This window comes from Thalia democratica, chromosome 3, assembly GCF_965202585.1.
Source record: "Thalia democratica chromosome 3, ktThaDemo2.hap1.1, whole genome shotgun sequence".
In the NCBI taxonomy this organism is placed as follows: Eukaryota; Metazoa; Chordata; class Thaliacea; order Salpida; family Salpidae; genus Thalia; species Thalia democratica.
In genome coordinates this window covers 52,304,652-52,315,886 of record NC_139167.1, presented here as the reverse complement: position 1 = coordinate 52,315,886, position 11,235 = coordinate 52,304,652, and positions in this window count along the sequence as shown.

The following is an 11,235-nucleotide window of genomic DNA, read 5'->3' as shown; positions in this document are numbered from 1 at the left end:
GTAAGCTTCTTTTGAGCAAAATAACATTTTTACAGGGTACGAATTTGCGGCTGACCAATGTTCAAAAAAAAAAGAATTAGTTCTGTATTTTCTGTGTGCTGATGTAGAACAGTGTTTCTTAACAAAGTTTTAATTTTTAGAAAACCAAAAATAGATGTCTATTACATTGTGCTTTAATAACCGATAAAATTGGATCTACTTTGTATAAAACACAACTGTTTTTCTTAGTGGTCTTAAAATAAAACTTTATAATTCGTTTTATTTAAAGCAAAATAATTTTGATACATGACAAATAAATATTGTTATGTATTTATATGTTATGTTTATATTTGTTCGTATACTTTATTATTTTAAAAAGTATGTTTAAGTAAAATATGAAGCACTAGTATAAAAATAACAAATGAACAACTAAAATGCATTTACAAACAATAATACTATTAATACAAATGAACTTTTCTTAAGTAAAACCATAACTAACTTAGCTTTACTTCATGATCATTTTTAATGCTAATGTAGTATTTTTTTTAAGATTTACAAACTGTTGTAGAATCATTTATTTATTACTAACAGAAAAAAAAACTATAAACGTGTTCAAAGTTTATTACCAACTGCCTTTTTTTAATTCTCAAGCTATCAGCAATTGATGGATACTTTATTTTATTTGTTAATTTTACAGGAAGATTACGAAGCAAATTTTACAAAAAAATTAAAGATAAATTTGTTTGAGAAACTATGTTTTGCTACTTTTAATTGAAAAAACGTTTGTTTAACTAAGACTTAAGTTTCTTGTACAAACATAATGGTAATATTTACGGAAAGCTCTTTTTTTCCAAATTACTTCGAGAGTTAGTTAAATAAAAGAAATTCAAAAAAATTCTCTAACTAAAAAGCTTTTTTTTTTGAGAAAAAAAATTGAAAAAGCTGTTTTGAAGTTTTTAGACTATGCAAATCAAGTTAATTATGACTAAAAACTTAGTAAAGTTTTGTAGACCATGTATTAACCTAAAGTCAAATTAAAATCCATGTATTTTTCAAGCTTTACTTGTAATATAAAGAAAACGTAATTTAACTTTAAGTACATAGAAAAAACGTGAGTTTTTTAAAGATTAAAATCATAAACCAAATATTCGAATAAAATTTTATTTAAAAATATTTATTATTTGAATAGATAATACGTGAAAATTAATTTTATGAAGTATTAAAGTTCTATAACTAAAACTTTTGTTTAATTTCATAAAAAAGTGTTGTGCAACTTGAACTTATGAATTATAAAAATACTAAAAAACTTATTAACTGTATATGTCGATAAAGGTGATAGAATTAAAATTCTACTACTTATATTATTTAACAGTCTAAGATTGCATAGATCTCTTTAAATTAAAACAAAAAAAAAAAAGCAAATTGAAGATTTTTTTTTCTGCAAATTTAATTTTGGAGTTTGGTGTTTTCTTATCGTAACAGTTTTTTATTATTTTGGAAAAATTAGTGAGTGTGAGAAATTACAATTCGTTTTGCTAATTGCATCTGTAAAACAAAAATTAAAGTGAAGTAAAACGTATTATTAAGTAAAGTAATCACAGTTGCTCTTATTTGTTTTTTTTTTACCTTGATTATATATAATAACTTTTTTACTGTGCAGTGTACACGCATATTTTTGTGAGTTAGAAAAGAACTAAATTAGAAAATCTTTGTTGAGTCTCGTAGTTTAACTACTTTGACCTTTTTAAATATATTTAATAACTTTGATCGTTATAAATATCTTTGATCGTGAAGTTTTTTATAATGTGAATTACGAAATAAAAGTAATTAATCGTAAATGTTTAAAGTTCTAAAGAAGAGAAAACTTCATTAAACACTTTTAATCACCTAAATCAATATATTTGCTTAATAAAATATTTATAAGTTATACTAGGGGTCGACAAAGCAAAAGTCTGCGACCCAAAATATAATTTTCTGTATGAAACATGTTTTTTTATTTTAAAGGTTTTGTGTTCAAAACTTAAGATTAGGCTCTTAAATGAATAATTAGTAATTTGCAATGCTTTAATATTGCTTATATTATCGGATTTCTGTTAATATTAACTGCTATTTAATGAACGCAAAAGAGTTTTTACAAAACTGCAGCGCGTGAAAAACTTTTTGCTATATGATGTGACCGACAAGTAACGTTTTCTAATAAAGTTTGGTTCATGGCTTATAAAAGGCTACCAAGTACCAACCTCTTAGGTTATACATAACACAAAAACAGCTAGGTGTCAGAATAGCACAGCGACACTTTAGCACGGAGGTTTAATTTTTTAGGTATTGAATTTATACCTGTTTTGAAACCAATAACTTAAGTTTAGAACCATTGTAGTATATTTTATAGTTTTCTAAATTAAATTTTGCTGTAAAGATCCTAACTTTTATCTTTAAAAAAATTAGCAATAGCAAAATTTCAAGAAAATTATTAGTTTTGGTAAAATAGACGCATTGTATTTAGATAAAGTTGTTACAACCTCTTGATCAATATGAGAAGTTTATAAATTTAATTGAATAAAAAAATTGACTGATTGTAAAATAATGTAGCTCTTAAAAAACTTTTTAAGAAAATACATAGTCTAGAGCTACTTTATGAACCGAAATGTTTCATTTACTTGTAATCCGCTCTAATATTTGTATCGTTGATAATATTAATTTGCTATATAGAAAGGTAAACTGTAAACCAAATTTATTATCAGTAGTATTTTATATTTTCTAATGAAAAGGTTTGTAATGCTAATTAAAGAATTAAAGAAAAGCTATATTTGGATGTAAAAAAGAAAACGTCTTCCTCATATAAAATATACTTTTTTAGAGGTCATATAATTTACACAATTTTTTTACAAAAACAAATCAGTGGTTACTAATCTCAATATGACGTTGGTTTTATATTTCTGATCGAAAATATAAAATAATGTATTTACATTAAATTTTTAATAATCGCAATTCCGGTGATGGAAGCAAAATTATTTAAAGCACTACTTTTGTGCCTATTGGGCATAATAAGTACAAAATTGATCCTAAGCATAGTAAAGAATAATACTATGATAAAAGTTGAGGTTATCAAAGAGGAAGATATTACAGTTAAAGATAAACTGATTAAGTTTCTTGACGGCTTTATTGAAAAAGAAGAAAAAAAGGACGAATCGATTTTAAATAAAGTAAAAGCATGGGTGAGACCTAAAGAAACAAATCAGAATGAACATAAAAAGACGATATTTGGTCAAGTTAAGGTTATATACCTGCAAACAAGATCAAAGATTGTAGGAGAATGTGTTCTAACTTCAATACTGCTGGCGTTGGTAGAACGCTATTTAGCTTGTAAAGCAGGAAAATATTTGTGAGTTAATCTAGTTAAGAAACTTGTTTAAGTGTAAAAATATAAACATCAAAACCATTTAAAAATGACACAATAAACTAAAATACTTTTTAATTGATATATAGAAACTTATTTTTTATTAAAGTTTTGAAATCAAAATGTATAAATGCCCCTGAAAAATATTATGACTTAAAAAAGGACATCAATAAATAAAATATCGGTATCTTATTTTATATTTTTGTTATTTTATTATTTATTTATATAAAATATCTTATTTTTAGTTTTTTTTATAGTTTCAGGTAATTTAACATACTTAAAGTATATAAAATACTTCAGTAGTTGAAGCCAATTTAAAGTTATTATGAATAAAGTATTCTGGTATTTACAATACTAGTAAATATATTTTATTCTTTTAAAAATACGATGATTTCGTTGTATATATGTCTTATTCTTTCTCATCTCTTTAAAAAAACCGTTCAGTAGTCCTAAAAGTACTAAATCGGTACAATGTTTTTATGTTTATTATAGTAAGTTAAAGAAGAGAATAACAAAAAGTTCTATTGGTTCTTTTAATTTTAAAGCTATAAACAATAATTAATAATAAACAATATTTTTCAACAGGTTTGCTGCTTTAATTATTACAGTAAAATATGTATTCCAAAATTGTCTAATTGGTCTTCAAAAAACATTTCTGCTGGCAAAATGTTTAAAAAGTATGACAACTGATCTTCCGTCTACTACTGTCTTGATTCGTACCAAGGTCAAATACTTGAAGTTATGGTGTGCTTCTAATATTCTAAAACTGAAAACGATCTTATTTTGTTTTCTTTACAATATTCTTCTACTGTTGGTAAGTTTTTGGTTTATCATTTTTAACTCATCTACTTTTAAGAGTTTACCTTTAAATAACGGTATAAGACATTTTTGTTTTAAAGTTAGACAGATAAAACATCTTGTTCGTATAATATACTACCATATATCCATTCTTAATTAAAAATCTCAATCAAGAAAACTTTCTTAACTTTTAGTTACTTTTTTTATCTTATAAACAAATAAACAACATCGGAACAGCAACAAAAAGTCCTAACTATTTGTAAAGATTCTAATTTATTAAAACTTAAGTTTATATTTTTGTTCTCTTAACAAGCAAAATAGTTTATTACTAAAATCTTACTATTTTTTACTTACGTCAGGTTGAAACTTTGATCAAAGCTGCTAGAAACATTAGAAGAAAAATTGCTGCTTTTTTACTTGAGAAATTTTTCACTGAAGAAACTGAAGAGCAGACTCAAATTTTAGAAGCAAATGAAAACGAAATTATTGAAAGTTTGATTTTCAGCTTTAAAATTATTTTTATAAGGTATTTTCGTTATTAAGGAAATTAGTTAAGGAAACTATCAAAAATGATAATATTTTTTTATGGAATATTTTGCATTTACAAATTATGTTTTTTTAACATGGAAGGTTTTTGACTTTGTTTTGACAATTTTATTGAGAGTATAAAGTTATGTTTTTGAAAAAACTGAATAAAAATTTATAATATATCTAGTTTCATAAAGATTGCACTTTTTTAATATGCTGTTAGTTAAAAATTATCATAATTCTAGTTTCTGTTCACTTAAACTTGTAAAAATAAAAATTACAAATTAAAAAAAATCTTTTGAGAAAGTTTTAACATTACAGTATTGTCGAGAAACGTTCTCAGTAGTACAAACTAAAATAATTATAAACTTTTAGTATGGTCAACTATTACTTTTTACAGAAGCAGAGTCAACAGAATCTACGACAATTTATGTAGACAAAATCCCGCACTTTACTCTCCATGGTAAATATTATTTTTAATTATTTTTTAATTGTGTTTTCATAAGTAACTCATATCTTTGAGCCGCTTTTTTATTCTATAAAAAATATCGTATGTTGGTAACTTTATTGATATTTAAATTAAGCAGACCTTTGCTTGAGTGACAGTTATATGATGGCTCCAGAGGAAGAGAGTAGCGATGAAGATAGTGAGAGTTGCAATAGTGGAGGAGAAAACTCTGATGATGAAGATCTTTCTGAAGACTGTATTGCTGATGAAGAAAACAGTGAGAGTCTGAGCTGTGATGAAAGAGTTGTCGATAAATGTAATGAAAACGATACCGATGAGATGGAATGTTTTAATTTAAAGGTACTTTTCCAAGTAGAAAGTGTGAAAGACACTGAGAGCACCTGTGTAGATGAATGCGAGAGTTCTGTTAATAGAACATCTTATGTCGAGAGTTTGTCTTACATATTTGAGATAAGAGCTGATGAAACCGACAGTAATAACGAGAGTGATTGTGACAATGAGAGTGATTGTGAGAGTGACTGTAAAAATGAGAGTGACTGTAAAAATGAGAGTGATTGTGAGAGTGATTGTGAAGGTGAGAGTGATTGTGACAGTGAAGGTGAGAGTGATTGTGAGAGTGACTGTGAGAGTGACTGTGAGAGTGATTGTGAGAGTGATTGTGAGAGTGGTTGTGAGAGTGATTGTGACAGTGTGAGCGGTAGCGATAAATTTGTCTCGTACCGTTACACCGACGAGCATAACGTGTGTATGCTTTCAGAAAGCAATAAGGCAAATTTTGAAAAAATGAATGCAATGGGGACAATGAAAAAGCGTGAGAGTGTGGTTGATAGTGATGATGAGTGGTGAGTTGTGAGAGGATTTTTAAATATAAATAAAAAGCTCGAGTTTTTGAAAAAATGGTTTTAATGAACAGAATTAAAATAAAAAGTCAATAAATGAAAATTAAAAGAAATCGTTGTTATTGTAAAATTTACAGTATGTTTGTAACTTCAATGCAGATATTGTTCTTTACGTTTTTAAAATTTATTTTTCTAAACTTAGGCAAACTATCATAAGCAAACCAAAAAAAAACATTCTTAGTCATAATTATTTTGAGTACAAATAAAAAATTATAACATTTTTTTGTAAAAATAGTTAAACTCTAAAAAAATATACAATTGGCTCAAAAAATATTTTCATAATTCAAATACAAATGAATAGCTCAAGTGTTTGAATTTTTTTTTAATTTTAACAAACAGCTACTCTTGTGATATCTACAGTATATTTTTAACTTTAATGTGGTTTTAAACTTAAAATGTTTTCTTTATTTTACTGCTTAGGTGTCAAGTAAGTTTTCAAGAAGAAAATAGAGAAGTAAATTGTTCTTCATAGAGTTACAAACGCACTAAATGAATAAAACACACATCCGTTATTTTACGTTAGTATTTCTTTAAGAAATAATTAGTAGTTTAATCACTTTTGTAAACTTTTCTCCCTGACTTTTTTCAAGCAAAAATTATTAAAAAATGTTAGAGTACAAGTTTTAACTTTTTCATGAGATGAGTAAAACTTAAGAGTTTTAATAACAAAAAAGAAAATAATAGTTTTTTTTTTACTGAACATGGTTAGAAGCAAAATCATTTTTCTAAGCTTAAAAGTCATAAAATTTATAATTGTCTGCTATATAAAACAATATATGATACAATTAACCTTCTAATATTTCAAAGCGTGATAGAGAATTTATAATTCAGTCAAAAAGTTTGACTAAATATAGAGAACTAAAAATTTTTAGAAAGACAAAACAAAAGTTCTTAGATTTTTACATATGTAAAAAATTTAACAAGTCTTAACATCTCTATATTGTTAATATTCCATTTTGAGGATTTTTATATAAATCTTCTTTCATACTACAAAAAGCCTTAAAAGTTTGTTTTGCCTTTCTATATTGGATAACTAATTTTGGAAGCTTTTTTAAGTTAATTTGTATCCGTAGCACTCCAAATATTTTAACTGTAATAAAATCTAAGAACTTTTATTTACAATGGTTAAAAAGTATAATTAAAATGTTTGGTTCAATATAAAGCTGAAAATCTCCTAAATGTTCTTAAAAAAACTGTTAATACTGAAATAAGGTAAATTTTAAAATACTTATTTTTTAAAATTGTAAACAGTTATGACTATATAACTACTTTTTATAGTTTTGGTTGAAGTTAAAGTTATATAACCACAAATGAATTAAAAGAAAGAAATATTATTTAAGTGTAAGTAGATTTTAAATAATTATTTGATTTTGTTTTGTTTGTGGATACTATTTTTCTTTTAATTTAAACATTTATAACTGAACAAAAAATTGTATTTTCTTAATTTTATTAGTTGTTTTACACCAGTAAAATATTTCAAAAATTAAGTATTTCAAAGTTTTCTTTATAATTGTTTCCAAGTTTCTAAAAGAACAAGTTTTCTTGACCCTTAATAGAAAAAAAATATTTAGATTTTTAAAAATGTGTTTGTAAAAGTTTAAACTTACTAAATATACGATCAACAAAAACATCGGCGAAAATCTGCAGAGCAAAAGTCTGGACTTTCGTTTGCCGTGATACAAGAATCATCAAAGTTTAACAAATGGTTGATCATGCCAATTCGATCATCAGGCCACAAGTGTTCTGAAGATCGAATTGGCATGATCAACCATTTACTAAGTATACAGTAATGCTAATTTAATTGTGTTTACGTACATAGCAATGCGCAGTCAAATCAAGCCCTGACTATCTTAGACTTAAAATTTTTTACTAGTTGATAACTAAATATTTTATATAAACAATTTCTGGTTTATTTATTTTGAATTTAATCAACCCAGATATAGAAAATTGGTGTACAAGTGGTTAAGGTACTGTTAAAAGTATTTATTAAACAAAAGGTCTAATTCATTAGTTTTTAAAAATTGAATAAAAACAAAGTTATTTATAATCTTAAAAAAAATTATAAGTATAATTCATAATAGTTTGAGGTTATTTTTTGTGTCATATTTTTTTTTCTTAGACAATTTATAAAACTAAATCGGCCATCTTAAGTCTAGGACTTTAAAACTTTTTAAACAATAACTTGCCGTTAAATGTGTATTTAAAGTAGAAATCATGTTTTGGACACATCTTAAAGCAAAAGTTTAATTAAAAATTTACAGATTTTTTCAGAAAAAGTAAAATTAAGTAAATCACAGAATAAAACTTAATTGACTTATTTCTTTAAACTTTCTTTCTATAAACTCTAAAGTCAAATATATCTTAAAACTGTTATTGGTTTAATAACAAAGATACGTAAGTTCTTACAAAAATTTATGTTATAGCTTAAACAGTAAGAGAAAAATTCACTGTTAAAATTTGGCAGTTTTCAAAAATTTTTCTCAAAAACTTGATCATCGTTTGTGAAACGTTGTTTTACTAATATTTAAAAAATACCTTCTCTATTGTATAATATTAGGACAATTTTAATTTTCCCTAGTTGTTTATTAAAGATCTTTTAGATTTAAATTTTTGACGGTTATATATAAATTTTAGAAAATTTTTAGAAGACAAATTGATATGGCAACTTCCTTTTTTTTATAATTACAAGTTAAGTTTACAAAGACTAAAGGGGTACCAATTTTTATACTGAGAGAGCAATGTGCTACAAAATAAAAAAAATCTTAGTAGCTAACTATTTATTAATTTAAAACTTAACACATCTGATAAAAAAATAATTTGATACTTTTAAACTGACACATATTTAGAAAATATAAGTAATTTTGGAAAGTTCCAGGACAAACTTAAGATCTGATAAAAGGTCAGTAGTGATTATTGCTACTCGTCTATTTACTCGTATATTTATTTATTTGTGTAAGGAGTTAATACCAAATTTATTTTTGTTCAAAAGATCGTTTGGTTACAATTACCGTGGTTTAGTCTAAATTGCAACAAATTCTATATGGTTATTCTTTAGATTATTTTTTAAGATTACTATTTTGAATTAAGCTCAGAATACTTACAAACTTTTTTTTTAGCATGCCAATGGAACAAATAAAAAAGTGATAGACGTATTTAACTCAACAGAAAATTTAGTATTTTAAAAGTAAACTGAGATAAATGTTTGAAGCAATTTATGTGAAAATATTTTTTTTCTGAGGAGATCAAAGAAAAAAATTCTTCTTTTTTATGTATACAAATATTGTTTGCCTTTTATTAATACAAATTTAGACTTAGACAAGTGTTCAAAATATAAAAAGTATATTTCAAAATAGAAAGAAATCTGTTGTTGCTAATATTATTATTGTTTTCTTATTGAAAGCATAAATTCTACAGCACTTATCTTTATATTTTCATTTATAAAAGTTAAGTTATGGTAGAATCCACTTCAAATTTTTTTTACGTAAAAGTAAAATTATTAAATAAAAAGCACTTTTAGCACAAAATACTGATAAAATTTAGCGTATTACATTTTTACTTTCTATTGGTTGTGACCTATCATTCAAGTATACACATGTTTGCTATTAGTATTGTTAATCTCCTTTTATAAGTCAACTTAAAGGTTATATATATATTTTTTTTTAATTCTTATGTTACTTAACAAGTTATAGTACACCTTTATATAAAAAAATTGATTAAACTTTTGTTTAGTTTACTTTTACTACCTTTAACTGATTGTTTTATTACTAAATAATAAAATGATAGAAAAATTATATGTAATAGCTCGTAAGAAACTTTAGAAGCATGTGGTGTACAACTTGATAACCTAAAGGTTCCTTTGTACACCAGGTCCTTAGACCAAACTTTTTGAGCGCTTTTTTTTATCGTTGAATAAACAATGATAATTTAGTATTATGCCTGAAAATATTGCTTTGAAGTTTGATACAGAATAAGATAATTTTATTTTATTAAACTGAAGACTAAAACAAAGAATGCACAAATCTGTCATTCAATGAAATTTCAGAATTTATATATAATTAAAAAAACATACATATAAAACAAACATTTTCAGTAAGTTCTACAAGAACGAACAAAGATAGTATAGATATTTTTCAATTCTAACTATAAAAATATGCTAAATGTTTATATAATAAATTCTGTTTATTATTTCAATTATTTTTTTCTTAGAATAATTTATATATTTTTAAAATTTTAGCTATAATTTCAGTGAGGTTGTTTTTTAAACTATGGATACTTTCTCCATAAAAACTTTTTCTAATTAGTTGGGTCAGGCCCGATTTGTTTTTTGAAATCAAGATCCGGATATTGGCAAAAAAAGAAGGATTTAAACTGAAATTTCTAAATGAGTTACGATTTAAACATTTAAATTCCATAAACAAGTCAGTAGTTATTTAACTATCATAAATCAGTTACTTTTATTAGTTTTAATTATTATTATGTTTGTTATTATATGTTTTGGTTTTAAGAAAAGAAATAGAGAGATTTCAAATGCTGGAGGAGAAGTAATATATTTATTCTTTCAAAAATTTATTTTACAAACTAAGTTTCGGTCAAAGACCTCGTCAGTGCTTAAATTAATCTAAAAAAAGATATGTGACAGTCATGGAAAATAGCATTTAAACAATTAAATTAAAATAAAACCAAATTATTACTGAAAATTTTTACATAAGAAACTAAACAAATCAAGTTTTAATATTAAGACTGAGTTTTAGTAGAAGTTTAAATTTTTAGCTAAGTTTTAAAATCAATATATCTTTTTTAGATTTATTTAAGCACTGACGAGGTCTTTGACTGAAACTTAGTTTGTAAAATAAATTTTTGAAAGAATAAATATATTATTATGTTTGTTAATAAACTGAAACTTTTTTAATAAAGAAACAAAACTAGTTGTGTTATCTTTAACCTGTGTTGTACAAACTTTTAGAAGTTGGTACAAACTTTTTGTAAATAAGAGTCTAGTTTTTTTTAACTTTTGCTTTCTAAATTAGTAAAAACTTAGACTAAGCAAGTTCTTTGTTTAGAGTTCTTTTAGATGTTTTTTTTTTTGTTTAGATAATAAGTGATTATAAAACAGTTCGAAATTTTGTTAAATTTTTAGACTCGGTCAAAATTAGTGAAAACAAAGT